This window comes from Mytilus galloprovincialis, chromosome 14 (assembly GCF_965363235.1).
Source record: "Mytilus galloprovincialis chromosome 14, xbMytGall1.hap1.1, whole genome shotgun sequence".
Lineage (NCBI taxonomy): Eukaryota > Metazoa > Mollusca > Bivalvia > Mytilida > Mytilidae > Mytilus > Mytilus galloprovincialis.
In genome coordinates this window covers 18258427-18269120 of record NC_134851.1, presented here as the reverse complement: position 1 = coordinate 18269120, position 10694 = coordinate 18258427, and the positions used below count along the sequence as shown (strand labels likewise).

Below are 10694 nucleotides of genomic sequence, written 5' to 3'. Positions count from 1 at the left end.
TATGCATTTACCATCTGTTATGATAAAATATTTTGCCTGCTTTAAATATAAAAACCGCTTAGCTGATTTGTCAAAAATATATAACAAAAGGCGCTATTCTGAATTTACCTCTTATTTCTAAAATATCGGTTCAAATGAAAAATTTTGCAACTGTTTTATGTTATAGGTTTTTTAAACGTATTTACTTATGTCGAAATATCCGATAATCATAAATAAACTCATCATAGATACCAGGATAAAATTTTGTATTAACGCCAGACGCGCGCTTCACTACAAATACACATCAGTGACGCTCGAATAAAAAAAAAGTTAAAAAAATACCAAATAAAGTACGAAGTTGAAGAGCATTGGGGACCAAAATTCCTAAAAGTTTTGCCAAATACAGCTCAGGTAATCTATTCCTAAGGTAAAAAAAACCTTAGTATTCCAAAAATTCGAAAGATTTGTAACTGTTAATTTATAAATATGACCATATCAATAATAACTCATGTCAGCACAGAAGTGTTGACTACTGGGCTGGTGATACCCTCGAGGAAATAAAACTCCACCAGCCGTGGCATCGAAAACCTATGTGATTAAATATACATATGTCTAATTAAAACTTTAACATACTTTTAATTTCTAAAAATTTTTCGTTAGTTCGGTTACTATCACCAATTCTATTTCTAGCAAACATTCTAAAGACATATAAAAACCCAGCCTGAAGATGTTGAATAGTCCAGGATACTCTAACATTTTGTGTATTGTTTAATGTATTAACTGTTTTCCACACACTACTGTCTTGTTTTCGATATTCTATGAAAAAGTTCTGTTTCAATCCACCATTGAAGTTTGGTGTCCAATCAATTCTTGCGTACTTTGCAACTGGCTGTACGGTGAAATTCAGAGGTGTATCTGGATAACCTGAAATAGTTATCAAAGGTACCAGTCTTATATTTTGATACGCCAGATGCGCGTTTTGTCTACATAAGACTTAACAGTGACGCTCAAATCACCATAGTAAGAAATCCAAACACGTCTTAATTTGAAGAGCATTAGGGACCCAAAATTCTAAAACATTGTGGCAAATACGGCCAAGGTAGTCTATTAGATAACTTGTGAGATGCATCACAATTATATGCAATAAGCGGTAAATATTTATTGCTATCTTTTAAATCAAAATATGTCATGTTTGTATCTATATTATTATTCGAGTAAATAGCGATCATTTCCATGTTTTAAATTGTATTTGTTGCAGAATTGTCGGATCTTTACAGTGTTTACTTGCTTATTTGATTTAGCTTTGCAAAGTTTTTAAATGGCCGTTACTAAAAAAAACAATTGATTGGTCGAATTGATAGAAAATACTCAACTACTAAACAACCATCGTATTTTGTGAGGCAGTACAATGATTTCACTATTGGACAAATTCTTATACCTCACTGCATGTTCAAGACTCAGCGCAGGTTTTTAGGAATGTTTAGAATATGTTTACCATGCTACAATATCCAATCATGATAAACCTTTTAACAAATGCAGTTAATGATTGACTGACAGGGTAAGGATGCATATTCCATACCCCAAATCAAAACCAAAAGTTATTTATATATTATCTTTTTAACTAATTTCTGAAAGATGCAATGCTTCGAGATCATAAAATAATACATTCAAAGGGATATACTACCATGTGGTAGAAATGGAGGCATTTGCTATGATAGCGAACAAGAAATCATCATACATATTATTTCAAGAAACTTACTTGCAAATAAGACACTTGTTTGAAACTGGTTATTCCCATAATCATTCAGCACGAAAACAGTGTAGTTTTGAACCATATCAGATCTCAACGTGGTTATTATAAAGGTAGTTCTATAACATTTTACTCGTACTCTTGATGTATGGATAACATCTGTGACAAACATGTGTTGTTCGCGCATTTTCATACCAATACCATTGCTTAAAAGCCTATTTCCATCTTTATACTTTATGATAACATCTGAATACTTTGGATTACTAAAAATACTGACAGTTATTTCTGCAGGTTCGTTTACAACGCCGTAGTATATATTTTTGTTTTCAGCAAGAAATACTGGAATGCCTAAAATTTAAATTTGTTTTATGTTTACCATAGTTTGTAAATATCGTAACTGATATAGATATTTTTTATCCCTAAATAAGATATATGATGTATAAATTACACTATGGAATATACTTAAAAACTGCAAAAACAAATGTTATGTTTCGATACACTATATTAAGTACATGTATGTATGATGTTCAATATTATATTTATCAATTGGTATGACTCGTTTTGTTTTATTCAAATTCATCACTTCTTTGACTTTCTTCTAAATTGTGCAATCCTATGTCAACAAAACTCTTAAAACATGATAATTATATCATACCTGTGATACTAAGATACACATAAGCTGATCCATTTGTTTCGCCTTTACTGTCAGCTATTCCATTAGTTGCAGTACACATATAATATCCGTTATCCTGATATTGCTTCGACGAATCTGTTATTTCCGGCAATAGTAAACTACCATCTGCTATACCGGATAACAAACAAATGTGGTCTCCAAAATCGGATGTGTGCTCCCAACTATAAAAAGTGTACACATCGGGAAAGCCTTTTGGTACACACTTCAGCTTTCTATTTTTTGAATTTTGTGTGTAATTTTCATATTGAATGCTGATATCAGGAGCATCTGAAATAGGATCTTAGATTGTAACTGTTCTACAACATTTTATCCACTGAAGTCAAAATGCAATTTGCATACATTCATGAGTATAAGTCGGGAATAGACAGCAGCAAAAAGGTAAAATTTCTGAACAAAGCATAAATAGTATATATTGAAATGTAACTGTTTTATATACAATGTGTGTGGTATCGACGATTGTCATATCGAATTGTCAAGTTTAACGAGATCAATTTTATTGTACAAGATGCCAATTATGACTGTTCATCTCTTTAGACACTTGTGCTCGAGACCAACGCATTTTCAACATTTACTACATAATATAAACATTTAAGAGATGAAAGTCTCAAGAAGAGCATATGGAAGACGAATTCGGACGAGAGTATACTTTTGAAGGAGATACATTCTAATTAATTAATGATTTCAAAATACTAAAGCATTCAATGTATATAAAACTACAACCGTACCATTTGATACTAACTAATTTATTTGATTAGGGAGCCTGGCATATAATGCAGTCGTCGCATATATGAAGCTGTATCGTGTCATATTTATTGATCATTCAGTTTTTATAGAAATGTGCATATTTTATAAAGATTCATCTAAATTAAATGTGATCACAGCAATATAAAAATCATGTGTAGTAGAAATGTACTAGAAAAAGAAAAAAATAATCTTTTTTTTTTATACCGATAACTTACACATAACCATGATTTCTGTATAAGCCATACCGCGTCCTTTTATATTTTCTGCTTCACAAACATACTTTGCAGAATCCCGTCGTGTGGCTAGATTCACATGCAGTATTTTTCCAGAACTGATTGTTTTATTATCATTATCGAAGGTACGCCACCAGGTTACGTTTATTATTTCCGGATTGCTCTTCACATTGCAATAAGCAGTCAATGAACTTCCTTCCACAATATGTAAAGTGCTGTTTACACTGAGTGATACTCGTGGCTTGTCTAACAAAGAGAAAATTGACAGCACTATACATATGTGGTAGAAATTAATTAATACGATAAAATATCAAATCAAACATATCAAATGCAAGAAAAAAGAAAAAATAAACTGTTATAAATCTGAAAAAACTTCATATCAAAAAAATTGATTCATTTGTAATAATTTGCATAATTCAACACACTGGGGGACCAGAAAGAAAAAAACGTCGGATTAAGCAGGGTGTCGTAATATTCATTTTTTTTCTGAAAGGATAGGAATATTTTTGGACCATGAAAATATGTCGGTTAAAGCAGGATGTTGGAATACTCAGGTGTCGGATTTGGCAGGTGACACTGTAGTAGTGAATAATTTCACTATATAATTGATACATATAAAAATTACAATTCAATATGTCGATATAATTTAATCTTGAATCATAATTGGTTAAAAGTTAAGTAATTACTAACGTTTTGAATATGTCTATAAAAAGATCAAAACATCTTTCAGTCTTGTAATGATCGTAGTCAGTATTGTATACAGTGCAATAATATGATGTTCAGATTAATAATCTAGTAATGTGTCACTACGAACGTTTATGACTTTTCTGTAAGTCTTCGCGTCATGTTTTGACCTAAGTGAGAATAAATACATAGTACATATGTGGTGATTACTACCTGACAGTTAAGCATATTGTTTTTTTCTGACGGAAAATAAATTATACTTCAATTGTAAAATTTCATCACTTATGAGCTTTATTGGTAACGAAAACCGGAATGTCCGGAAAAAAGAACGACCCATCGGTAGGAAAACTGAAAAATTTAGTCAATTGAGATTTGAGTCGAGCGCATCTTCGCCGAACCTCAGTGTTGACATGCTAGTGATACAGTAGGTAATGGAGAGGCAAAATACAAAACCACACAAAGAGCACTCAAATCTAGTATGGGTCATCTACATGCATAAGATGCTCATTAGAATTATGAACTTATTTTCAGATTAAGAAAAAAGATTTTGGTTAGTTTAAATAAAAATAGGGAAATTTGGTACTATTGCCAAAAGACAAAAGCAAAGCAGAGATCAAAGGGCGTGATTATAAACTCCTACATGGATTTTATATTTGTTTTGATTCCTTTGCAGATGAACGATAAACTCCACTAGCATTGGTGTTGATCTAGGTGTTGTTTACGGTTTTAATGTTTTATTACAATTAATAGCGCGAAGGCATCAAATAATTTCTGTCAATCAATATTTGAAAATCAATCTGTATTTCCCTTTAGCAAATACATTTTGTAGTCCTCCTAAAAAGTGTTTATGAAACATTACAAAAGGTAAAGTATACCTAAGAGTTGATTTTGTGTTAATATTTGAATAAACAAAAACTAAATTTCAGACTGTTTGTCCTCTCGAGTTTGTTATTAAAAACACTGATGCCCGTTTTCAATGTGGTTGGAGCAACAAAAAAGCTGCATAATCATTTTCATAGAAATTCAAAATATATCGTCCTTGCTTATTGATCATTCAAATGTAAGTTCGAAAACTTTATTATCTTTTTCATTTTCAAATACATGTGAATTTGTATTACATGAATCAGCTACACGTAGTCGTTGTTTCACAATGTTATATTGACGTTTTATTTTCAATTTTAACATTTCCTTGTCTTTTTATAAATAACCTGATCATAGATGCCAGGATTGAAATTTGGTATTTGCTCTAGATGCGCGCTTCGTCTACAAAAGACTCATCATTACCGCTCGATTTACAAAAGGCTAAAAAGGCCAAATACAAAACGAAGTTGAAGATTATCTATGACATTATCTGTCGTTTAGCTGTAAATGGTTTGTGATGATAGAAAGTTTATTTCTAAACTTTGTAATGTGTTATTTTATACTTTTGTAGTTTATGTAAATCACGTGATCAATGCGGAAACAGATCTGAACAAACAATGTATAATTTTGAATTGTATTAATTTACACTTCCGTTTAACCATCGTACAATGTGAAACGTTGGTACATAAAAACAAAAGAGGAAGTTGTTCATTAAAAACCTGACATCCATTATTCGCAATGATTTACGTTATAAATGTAATTCTAGAAAGCGACTCAAGGTAGCTGAAGTTCCCAAAAGCAAAAATATTTTATAGTAAATGACAAAAAATATTCATCATTTGCCATTTTTTGGTATATGTTTCAAATGAAAATCATTCTTTCAACAACAAAAAATCAAGTGCATTTATTGTTTGATTTTCACAAGCACAGCTGTAAAAGACGCAGAATTGATTGTCTAAACAAAAGTGGAGGAGGTGTGATAGTCAATGAGACAACTATTCACCAAAGCTGAAATAAAGTTGTTGTTAGTAGTTATACGCTTCCGTGAGGCCTTCAACAATGAGAGAAATACATACCGTATAGTCGGACATAAAAATCTCCGACATGAATAATTTATTATGACATATTTACTACGTCCATTCAATTGCATTAGAAATATTAATAATAGAAGGAAATATGATGACTTACAGAGAACGTCAATGTTGACTGTTTTTATCATAGCTTCTTCAAGTGCAGAACTATTTGCTTTGCAGACATATCGTCCGATATCCTTCGGCAATAAGGTGAGTTTCAAATTTAATGATCCAGGCCCTCCGAAATTAAGTATTTTTCCTTTGTAAAACCACATTAAATTTTCCTCGGGTATACCACTGGTAATATTACACACAAGATGAATAGTTTCTCCTTCATTTGCAGTAATTCTATCGCTTCCTGCAATGTTGCTGTGGAATATAACTTCATTTTTATGAAATGAATAGATTTGCATGCCTATTGGAGATCCTGAAAATATAATCTTTCATTATTCGTTACACCCACAAAGATACTAAACTTTATATTGACATCAAGTTTTTGTTTTCACACAGCTAGAATTAAAGGATATGTTAAATTTGCTAAGTATGCTTCTATTTTTAAATAATTCAAATGTTGCATTGTTTCTCTAAATGCAGTACCGCGCTCATAACTTGCTTAAACTAATTTTTAAATATAATACACTCCATTAAAAAGCAAGATGATTTTCAAAACATATACATTATGCCATTATCCTGTTAAGCTCACTAAAATTGATGTTTCAAGCATCTTAAAATAAAACACAAAGTTATAACTGATACATAGAGAAACTTACTTAGTTGTATGAGATTCAAAGTAAATAATTGCGAAACATTTCTGTCCGTTATTGAACATGAGTACTCTCCGAAATCTGACTGTATGATATTCAAAATCTTCAGGTTATATATTTTAGAGCTGCTATTTCCTATAATCTTGAAACGGTTAGAATCTATTTTTTCATTCAATTCATTTCCAATAGAGATTTGCGAAATATGATCTGATCGAAACCAGGCTGTTTCCGAACTTGTTGTATGCTGTGGACATTTCATTTCAGCTGAACTACCAAGCTTAGTATACACATTGGACCTGACTGCAATTTTAAGATATGATAATGAGATTGGTCATGCAAAGTATGTTTACAATAAATCGTTAAACTTACATGTAGTTCTTTAAATACTATTAATTTTACGAATCAAGTCTTTACAATGAAATAGATTTATTTACTACGGGCAACTCCGTATTTTTTATGTTGCAGTGTGCAAGATGTTGTCGTATAAAGTGTTCAGAAAAGTTAAACTTGGAGGAGTATTACTTCTATAACCGCCTGAAAATTTTTAGTTACATAGTGTGCTAGTGAACTAATATGGTATATATGGGGTCAGTAAATTCCATATGGGGTGAAAGCGTGTGAAATTTAGACTATTGGGTTCGTGTTGTTTATTCTTTAGTTTTCTATGTTGTGTCATGTTTTCTATTGTTTTTCTGTTTGTCTTTTTCATTTTTAGCCATGGCGTTGTCAGTTTGTTTTAGATTTATGAGTTTGACTGTCCCTTTGGTATCTTTCGTCCCTCTTTTAGACTAGTTACCTATCAAAATGAGCAAGTATTCAATACTGTAAACATTCAGAAATTACTTACATTGATCCTACAAAAAAATGAATGTGTTTTATGAACTTATTTAAATCTTGATCATCAAATGAATGTCTTCGTGTGTTGAAAGCTTTAAGTTTATCCTCAGTACCATTTTGTTTTAATAAAGGGACGTAACACCAGTACTAACCGTGTATGAAATAAGCCCCGCCTCCTTTCTAACCTAATATAGAATGTAAAGGGACGTAACACCACTACTAACCGAGTATGAAATAAGCCCCGCCTCCCTACTAACCTAATATGAAATATACACGTTCTCCACGTGGACGCTTTTAACCAATCATATTCCTAGAAATATATAGGCGGTAAGAAAAAGAAATATACCTTGTATTTGTTTTTGTAACTGTCATCTAACTTTTTATAGTATTATATTTACTTTTTTTTTAAGACTTCAACATAAATATAACTTCAGTCGGTAACACACTTTCAAAGATACTTTTACAAGACTTGTACAGTATGGAAGTAATTGAATCTTGAAAAAAAGAAGACTTTTCTGAAGCGCTCCAGAACTGTTATAAAAGACCAAAATTATTTCCTTTACTGAGCTGAATTTCGTTGTAAATTTTGGGTTTTATTCGTTGATAAATTATGCAAATAGGAGAGTTGAGCGCCAAATAATCGTCATATGTGAATGAGTATGTACAAAATATGAAACCTTGTATGAGTGATTTAATTGTCAATGTATGTAATGTTTACCTTTAACTGTTTAATAGGTTTGTACAATTTATTATACTGCATAATGGTTCCGAAATATAATTACCTTCTCGCAAATTTACGGTCAGAAATAAGAACTGAAGCAACCAGACACACTGCCTGGCAAAAGAAAATGAATATATAAGCCATGATAAATTTCAGATCATAGTTAGAAAGCTCTTTAAAATTGTGTATATATGTTCATGTAATAATGCCTTTTTTGCGAACGAAATGGCAATCAAGAAAACAAGACTGAAAATAATCCGACCTACCGTAAAATCATGTCAACTGATCCGTGTGGTTATATACTGCGTTGTCAATTTTCGATTTTATTTGTTAGATTTATATAGGTGATAATTTTTGCATTTCAATGTTTCAGTCTATCTGTTATCATGGTTAAATAACTCAGGACCTACATGTTATAGAAACTAATGGTTAAAATTTACCTTTTAATGATTGAAATCCTTTAAGGTGTCAAATGACGATTCCTGGTAATCTTTGCTATTTACAGTCTCAATCTCCAATTGTATTTATTCAAAACACAAACATGGTGTAAACTATGATTGAAATTGATTGGTGATTTGACAGTGGTGACTATTTAGATCTAATAAAGCTGTTCATAGTTTCTCATTTTTTTCCTTTGCCATTATTGTTTTTCAAAATATAGCCGAAATCACAAACATATGATTCAACCATCAAAGCTAAATTACTGCTAAAAAAATTAACTTAAGAGTAAGTCTACTTATTGTCGGTTGACTCATTTAGCTATTTGTCCACGCATTTACAAATTTTGTCCTGCATATCATTTTTGTTATTTACATTTTTAAAACAAAAGCAGATAAAAGCAAAAATTGCTTTTTTTTTAAAGGGGAACAAGAAGTCGTATTACTTAGTTTATTCAAATTTAAAATAGGTTCATGCAATCTATGTTCAATTTGATCTTTATTACCTTTTGTAGAGCAAGCTGAATCAGCAGATTATTTGTTCAAACTAGATTAAGTAGATATTTATAGATACTTGTTTCTAAGGAGTAGAATTTTGTAAAATTTATCGGATGACGGATGACAGACGCCAAGTAATGGTAATAGTTCACACTGACCTTGAAAGAATACGTATATATATATAGTTAATCATTGCATGAGGTAAAAAGGGGTGACTGAAAGCAGTTTTGACCAATCGCTGCGCAAAGGCTTATACATTGATTGATTCATTGTTGGTTGCTAAACGTCCAGTGGAAATTATGTTCTGCATGTGCAGGACGAGAACAAATTTACAATTCATACAATGTGTACACATGTAAATTTAATTCATACAATGTGTACACATGCCAATTTAATTCACATCAATTTCACGCGAAGTTAAATTCATGTGAATCTCACATAAAATTCACATCAATTTCACCTCAAACGAGCTTATACGTGAAACTCACGGGAAATCAGTTTATGTGAGTTTCACATGAGTCTCATTCGAATTTCAAGTGAATTTCATGTGAGGTTCACATGAATTTTGTTCACGTGAACTTCACACAAATTTTTAAAATAAAGTAATTCAAACAACATCTGAATTTTAAAATTTTATCAAAATCATGAAAAATATCAATTTTTGTTTAGAAAAGTTCACGTGAAATTCATGTGTAATATTTCACATGAGAATCATGTAAATCTCAATTCACGTGAAATTCACATGAAAATAGTCACGTGAGTTACATGTATTAGTTCGTTTGAGGTGAATTGTGAAATGTAAAATTCACGTGAGCAAATGTTGACTGTCTAGGTGCCGCAATAGTGATAGGACTGCATGAAGGTCGGCAATATTTAAACTGCTATTTAAAAAAGAGGGCATAATAGATAAGAACGAACCTTTTTTTTCCTTTCAACAGGCCACCTACGGACCCTGCAAAAAGTTATTTAAATGGTTGTTAAGAGCGTGACTCTCTCTATCTCTAGTCGAAACATCGGATTTTACGTTATTAATCTAACCGGTCAATGCTGCGAACTTGTATATCAAACACAGCCAAACGGATGCCCCACTTCGACAAGGTTTCTACTGTAGATAGATAGTCGATATAAGACCTAAGTGACCCTATTTGTATTCCCCAATCACCTGTACAGTGGTGGGCAAACTTAAATACAAGATTCGTGGTTAATTTAAAATCATCAAATGATACACGAAGTTCGAAATGCAAAATCAAATCAAATCAGCTGAAACATAAAAAAAAATATTTTGACAAGAAAAGAAACATTTGAAAATAGAATCTGCTAAAAAAAACTTATGTCCATTGACTAAACCGTTGCTATTGAGTGCTTTAAATGTAATCAAAGATACCTGGATTATATTTTAATATGCCAGACGGGCGTTTC

The 10694-nt window shown here is 31.5% G+C and overlaps 1 long non-coding RNA gene across 1 annotated transcript; it reads right to left on the bottom strand.

The window, feature by feature from the left end:
* Positions 1-696: 696 nt before the first annotated feature.
* LOC143059100 (uncharacterized) lies at positions 697-6402 on the bottom strand. The gene is made up of 5 exons (XR_012973383.1): positions 6134-6402; positions 3383-3646; positions 2385-2690; positions 1739-2077; positions 697-903 (listed from the first exon to the last, which is right to left on the bottom strand). It is a non-coding gene; the product is annotated as an uncharacterized LOC143059100 (long non-coding RNA).
* Between the last annotated feature and the right edge of the window lie 4292 nt (positions 6403-10694).